We start from the raw sequence: 7840 nt of genomic DNA, 5'->3' as shown, positions 1-7840 counted from the left end.
TAATAATCTGCAGGATATATCACTATGTATCTGTCAGGAGGTGGAGGTGCGATGTTCTGCACAGAGGTCAGTGGTGTAATAATCTGCAGGATATATCACTGTATCTGTCAGGAGGTGGAGGAGCGATGTTCTGCAGAGAGGTCAGTGGTGTAATAATCTGCAGGATATATCACTATGTATCTGTCAGGAGGTGGAGGTGCGATGTTCTGCACAGAGGTCAGTGGTGTAATAATCTGCAGGATATATCACTGTATCTGTCAGGAGGTGGAGGAGCGATGTTCTGCAGAGAGGTCAGTGGTGTAATAATCTGCAGGATATATCACTATGTGTCTGTCAGGGCAGGAGCAATGTTCTGCAGAGAGGTCAGTGGTGTAATAATCTGCAGGATATATCACTATGTATCTGTCAGGAGGTGGAGGAGCGATGTTCTGCAGAGAGGTCAGTGGTGTAATAATCTACAGGATATATCACTATGTATCTGTCAGGAGGTGGAGGAGTGATGTTCTGCAGAGAGGTCAGTGGTGTAATAATCTGCAGGATATATCACTATGTATCTGTCAGGAGATGGAGCAGTGATGTTCTGCAGAGAGGTCAGTGGTGTAATAATCTGCAGGATATATCACTATGTATCTGTCAGGAGGTGGAGGAGCGATGCTCTGCAGAGAGGTCAGTGGTGTAATAATCTGCAGGATATATCACTATGTATCTGTCAGGAGGTGGAGGAGCGATGTTCTGCAGAGAGGTCAGTGGTGTAATAATCTGCAGGATATATCACTATGTATCTGTCAGGAGGTGGAGGAGCAATGTTCTGCAGAGAGGTCAGTGGTGTAATAATCTGCAGGATATATCACTATGTATCTGTGAGGAGGTGGAGGAGCGATGTTCTGCAGAGAGGTCAGTGGTGTAATAATCTGCAGGATATATCACTATGTATCTGTCAGGAGGTGGAGGAGCAATGTTCTGCAGAGAGGTCAGTGGTGTAATAATCTGCAGGATATATCACTATGTATCTGTCAGGAGGTGGAGGAGCGATGTTCTGCAGAGAGGTCAGTGGTGCAATAATTTGCAGGATATATCATTATATACAAGGGGCGGAGGAGCGATGCTCTGCATGTTACCTACCTGGTGGCCTGTCGGTCAGTGCTGGCAGCGCTGGGCTCGAGGTCTGGGGTATATATGAGCCTGCCCGGCTGGGGTCCTTCTCCCCCTATCCTATAATCACAAAGCATTGATCCTTACCTCTCCCGATCAATAATGGGTACACAGAGTGCCCCCGGCCGGTGTGAGTGCGGCTCGTGGCCCCGGGGCCCTGGCACGTAGAATTAATAAGCTTTATTAGCTCCAGCCTTGTGAGCAGGCATCCGAAAATCCGGCTGGGCCTTGCCTGCTCTGTGTCTGGGGGTGTACTGTGTTTCACAGTCTTGTGTGGGTAGAACATAAGTGCTTGTATTCACTGCTCGCCCAGGAAATTCACATCGGATCTGTGTACTCTGAAATGAACGGCTCTGCACCGGGGTGGAGAGGCGCAGACCCCCGTAAATACACACTGCCCCCAACATCATACCATGGACCTCCTACATCACCTTAGTAGCATCTCCTCCAAAGAAGTGAGCGACAACCGACATGTCTCATCGCATTATGTCAGTGATGTCATCTCCAGGGGGCGGGGCTGACAACCTCTGACACATGGTATACAGGACGGTTGTCAGAATTAGGCAGGATCATTATTTATGATAGCTGATAGGGACCCAAGAGGTAAGGGGCCCATTTCTACCTCCAAAGCAGGTGCAATTTTGCATTTTTAGGAGCTCTTGGGCTGCAAAGGGTCCGAATATTGTTCTTGCACAGTTGGCCCATTTCTGTCTGTGTCCACCAGTGGTCTATTGTGATGTCCTGTATGAGAAAAAAAATTACCCCAGAACTCATATTATCCTCCCCACCTCCACCAAAGTCTCCGTGTGAAGTGAGCCGGTGACGGGAGCTGATGTGACACTGCTGTAAAATGATATTGATCGGATCTGTAGCCCCGGAGAGCATCTCTGACCTTGGGAATGAAGCCATGTGTTTCACTGACCAAATCAAAATACTTAACAGATGCTGTCACCGTAAAGGACAATAATCACTTGCATCATGGGGAACACTACGAAGCCCAGCATGTCCGAGAGAGAACTTGTACAGCTCTATATAATCACATATCTCTTCTACATGTGATCGCGGCCCTATATAATCCTCACACATCTTCTCCTCATGTGTTCGTGGGCAGCTCCATAGAATACTCACACATTTCTTCTTCATATGATCGCGGCTCTACATAATCCTCAAACGTCTCTTCTTCATGTGATCGCAGCCCTATAGAGTATAATCCTCACATGTCTCTTCTTCATGTGATCGCGGCTCTACAGTTGTGCTAAAAAGTTTACATACCCCAGCAGAATTTTTGCTTTCTTGGCCTTTTTTCAGAGAATATGAATGATAGCACCAAAACTTTTTCTCCACTCATGGTTAGTGGTTGGGTGAAGCCATTTATTGTCAAACTATTGTGTTTTCTCTTTTAAATCATAATGACAACCCAAAACATCCAAATGACTCCAAAAGAATTGTTAACGGATCTACAGGAAAAGGTAGTTGAACTGTATAAAACAGGTAAGGGATACAAAAAGGTATCAAAGGAATTGATAATGCCAGTGATCAGCGTTCAAACTGTGATTAACAAATGGAAAATCAGGAGCTCTGTAAAAACCAAACCACGGTCAGGTAGACCAACAAAAATGTCGTCCACAACTGTTAGGAAAATTGTTCGGGATGCAAAGAAAAACCCACAAATAACATCAGCTGAAATACTGGACTCTCTGAAAACTAGGGGTGTGGCTGTTTCAAGATGCACAATAAGGAGGCACTTGAAGACAAATGGGCTGCATAGTCGAGTCGCCAGAAGAAAGTCATCACTGCGCAAATGCCACAAAGTATCTCTCCTACAATATGCAAAACAGCACAGAGACAAGCTTCAAAATTTCTGGATCAAGGTAATTTGGAGTGAGGAGACCAAAACGTAACTTTTTGGTACAACCATAAATGTTACATTTGTGGAGAGGTCAACATGGCCTATGATGAAAGAAACACCATTCCTCATGAAAAGCACGGAGGTGGATTGCTGATGTTTTGGTGATGTGTGAGCTAGAAAGGCACAGGAAACTTGGTCACATTTGAAGGAGAGATGAATGAAGCACGTTATCAGCAAATACTGGAGGCAAATTTGCACTCATCAGCCCAGAAGCTGCGCATGGGACGTACTTGAACGTTCCAACATGACAACGATCCAAAAAACACAAGGCCAAGTCAACTTGTCATTGGCTACAGCAGAAAAAAGTGAGGATTCTGGAGTGGCCATCTCAGTCTCCTGACCTCAATATCATTGAGCCACTCTGAGGAGATCTCAAGCGTGCAGTTCATGCTAGACAGCCCAGGAATTTACAGGAAATGGAGGCTTTTTGCCAAGAAGAGTGGGCAGCTTTACTGAGATAAAAGAACCTCATTCACAACTACCACAAAAGACTTCAAGCTGTCATTGATGTTAGAGGGGGCAATACACGGTATTAAGAAATGGGGTATGTGAACTTTTGATCAGGGTCATTTGGATATTTTGGGTTGTCATTATCATTTAAAAAGAGAAAACACAGTAGTTTGGCAATAAATGGCTTCACCCAACCACTAAACATGAGTGGAAAAAAGGTTTTGGTGTTATCATTCATATTCTCTGAAAAAAAGGCCAAGAAAGCAAAAATTTTGCCAGGGTATGTAAACTTTTGAGCACAACTGTATATAATCCTCACACGTCTCTTCTTCATGTGATCACAGCTCTATATAATCCTCGCATGTCCCTTCTTCATGTGATTATGGCTCCATTTTATCCTCACACTTCTTTTCTTCATGTGATCTCAGCACTACTGTATACAATCCTCACACATCTCTTCTTTTTCAGGTAATCACAGCTCTATATAATCCTCAAGTCTCCTCTTCGTACGATCACAGCTCTTTACAATCGTCACACGTCTATTTTTCAAGTGATCGTGGCTCTTGTGCTTCATGTCATCGGGGCTCAATAATCCTCACACATTTCTTCTTCATGTGATCACAGCTCTATATAATCCTTGCACGTCTCTTCTTCATGTGATCATGGCTCGATATAATCTGAACACATCTCTTCTTCTTCAGGTAATCACAGCTTCGTATAATCGTCACATCTCCTTTTCTTATTGCGATCACAGCTCTTTACAATGCTCACACGTCTCTTCTTCATGTTATCGTGGCTCTTGTTCTTCATATGATCATGGCTCCATATAATTCTCACACGTCTCCTCTTCTTCAGGTGATCACAGCTCCACATAATCCTCAAGTCTCCTCTTCTTCATGCGATCACGGCCCTATAAAATCGTCACACGTCTCTTTTTCAAGTGATCGTGGCTTTTGTTCTTCATGTGATCGTGGCCCTATATAATCCTCGCACGTCTCTTGTTCATGTGATCGTGGCTCTATATAATCTGAACACATCTCTTCTTCATGTGATTGTGGCTCTATACAGTCCTCACACATCTTGTCTTCTTCATGTGATTGTGGCTCCATTTTATCATCACACTTTTCTTCATGTGATCTCAGCTCTATACAATCCTCACACATCTCTTCTTCAGGTAATCACAGCTTCATATAATCGTCACGTCTCCTCTTCTTCATGTTATCGTGGCTCTTGTTCTTCATATGATCATGGCTCCATATAATTCTCACATGTCTCCTCTTCTTCAGGTATTCACAGCTCCATATAATCCTCACGTCTCCTTTTGTTCATGTACTCACGGCTCTATATAATCCTCACACGCCTCTTCTCCTTCCTGTGATTGCAGCATTATATAATCCTCACACATCTATTCTTCATGCGATTGTGGCTCTATATAATTCTCGCATTTTTCATCTTCATGTGATCACGGCTATACACTGTGTGCAGAATTATTAGGCAAGTTGTATTTTGATTACATGATACTTTTTATACATGTTGTCCTACTCCAAGCTGTTCAGGCTTGAGAGCCAACTACCAATTAAGTAAATCAAGTGATTTGCATCTCTGTAATGAGGAGCGGTGTTGTCTAATGACATCAAAACCCTATATAAGGTGTGCTTAATTATTAGGCAACTTCCTTTCCTTTGGCAAAATGGGTCAGAAGGGAGATTTGACGGGCTCTGAAAAGTCCAAAATTGTGAGATGTCTTGCAGAGGGATGCAGCAGTCTTGAAATTGCCACATTTTTGAAGCGTGATCACCGAACTATCAAGCGTTTCATGGCAAATAGCCAACAGGGTCGCAAGAAGCGTGTTGGGCAAAAAAGGCGCAAAATAACTGCCCGTGAATTGAGGAAAATCAAGCATGAAGCTGCCAAGATGCCATTTGCCACCAGTTTTGCCATATTTCAGAGCTGCAATGTTACTGGAGTAACAAAAAGCACACGGTGTGTGATACTCAGGGACATGGCAAAGGTAAGGAAGGCTGAAAAAACGACCACCTTTGAACAAGAAACCTAAGATAAAACGTCAAGACTGGGCCAAGAAATATCTTCAGACTGACTTTTCAAAGGTTTTATGGACTGATGAAATGAGAGTGACTCTTGATGGGCCAGATGGATGGGCCACAGGCTGGATCAGTAAAGGGCAGAGAGCTCCACTCCGACTCAGACGCCAGCAAGGTGGAGGTGGCGTACTGGTATGGGCCGGTATCATCAAAGATGAACTTGTGGGACCTTTTCGGGTTGAGGATGGAGTGAAGCTCAATTCCCATTCCTACTGCCAGTTTCTGGAAGACAACTTCTTCAAGCAGTGGTACAGGAAGAAGTCGGTATCGTTCAAGAAAAACATGATTTTCATGCAGGACAATGCTCCATCACATGCCTCCAACTACTCCACAGCGTGGCTGGCCAGTAAAGGTCTCAAAGAAGAAAAAATAATGACATGGCCCCCTTGTTCAGCTGATCTGAGCCCCATAGAGAACCTGTGGTCCCTCATATACTGTGAGAGCTACAGGGAAGGAAAACAGTCCACCTCTCGGAGCAGTGTCTGGGGGGCTGTGGTGGCTGCTGCACCCAATGTTGCTTGTAAACAGATCAAGCAACTGACAGAATCTATGGATGGAAGGCTGTTGAGTGTCATCATAAAGAAAGGTGGCTGTGGAGCGCCCCCAAGGGCTGTGGGGTACTCGGAGCCGGGCCCCTTCGGTTCTCGGTGGGGGATCTCACAGTGGTGGACCCAGTCTGTGGCCCTCGGGAGGTCCGTTGATTGTTGTGGGGCAAAGGTCTTTAAAGGGATAATGTTCGTGACGCCACCTGTGGTATTCGGTCAGGGTGACCAACGCTGCTTAGGGGTCCGCTGGGGTGATGTTATGGCAGCTAGATGGTATACCTTCCCACAGGTGAAGTGTATCCCCAAGGCTTCCTAGAATGTAGATGGTGGATAGTGGATGATGTAAGGCGCAGTGCATAACGAGGACACAAGGTTGCAGTCTCTTTACCTTTACTGAAGGCTTCAGCATCCACAGTCCAGGGTAGGGACCACGGGGTAGGCAGAGTCCGGCCGGTCTGAAGGCAAATCCAGAGTCCCGTTATCCAGGTGGAATTCAATAGCCTTCCTCTAGCGCCTGGGCGTTGTAGTACCTCCCTGCTGAGGAACTCGGTAAGGTCCTCACAACTATTGTAGATGTTAAGTCTCTTCTCTCTGTCCCCCTGACGGATAGGACAAACCCGTATGACTGGTGGCCTGAGGCTTTTTATAGGGACCCTAGAGACGCCCCGGCCTCCACAAGTTGCCACCCTGCCTCCTGGGTATATGGTCGGGCAGCCAACGTGGAATCAACTGTCCTGCCAGTCCCTGAAGTAACGGCATAGAGATCCTTACTCCCTCGGTGATCTGGCTACCGGTAGTGCACTTCAGAAGGAGGCAGCCTGATTCTAGCTGGTCTCCCTCTGATGTTCCTCTCCTTTTTGCTATGACTTCGTTGCTCACTCACTGCAACACAATTACTTTCAAAGTCTCTTTCTTGGGATGCTGCCGCATGGGATGCAGGCGCAGCTCCGTGTACCTTCGTCTTCCGCAGGCCGCAGTCTGGAGCTGGGTGGAACCCACTCCAACCAGCCTCTGCCAAACTCGGTCGGGACTCACTGACTATCTCCTATTCCCTCCAGTCAGCTTCTGCCTAACTTCCTAACCAACCCACCAGTTTTACCTAAGTGTGAGGAGAGCCCTAATAGACAGAAGCATGGCTCCCCCTGGCGGACTGGAGTGTGAAGTGTATTTGGTGGTTGTGATACCTGGACAGAAGATCTCCTTCATTGCTTACAGACGTAATATCACTCCCCCTGGTGGAAGAATAACATTACTGCAACGACCAGGACTCTGGGGCGCTGCAGCTGTATTGGTCACTAATTTTGGGGGGTTTTGTTTTTGCATGTCAGAAATGTTTATTTGTAAATTGTATGCAGTTATATTGGTTTACCTGGTGAAAATAAACAAGTGAGATGGGAATATATTTGGTTTTTATTAAGTTGCCTAATAATTCTGTACAGTTATAGTTACCTGCACAAACAGATATCCTCATAAGATAGCCAAATCTAAAAAACCCACTCCAACATCTAAAAATATTAAGCTTTGATATTTATGAGTCTTTTGGGTTGATTGAGAACATAGTTGTTGATCAATAATAAAAATAATCCTCTAAAATACAACTTGCCTAATAATTCTGCACCAAGTGTATATATAATCTGAACACGTTTCTTCTTTTTCATGTGATTGTGGCTCTATACAATCCT

This window comes from Ranitomeya imitator, chromosome 1 (assembly GCF_032444005.1).
Source record: "Ranitomeya imitator isolate aRanImi1 chromosome 1, aRanImi1.pri, whole genome shotgun sequence".
Classification (NCBI taxonomy): Eukaryota; Metazoa; Chordata; class Amphibia; order Anura; family Dendrobatidae; genus Ranitomeya; species Ranitomeya imitator.
The sequence above is the reverse complement of the archived record's forward strand: the minus strand, read 5'-3'. Positions refer to the sequence as shown.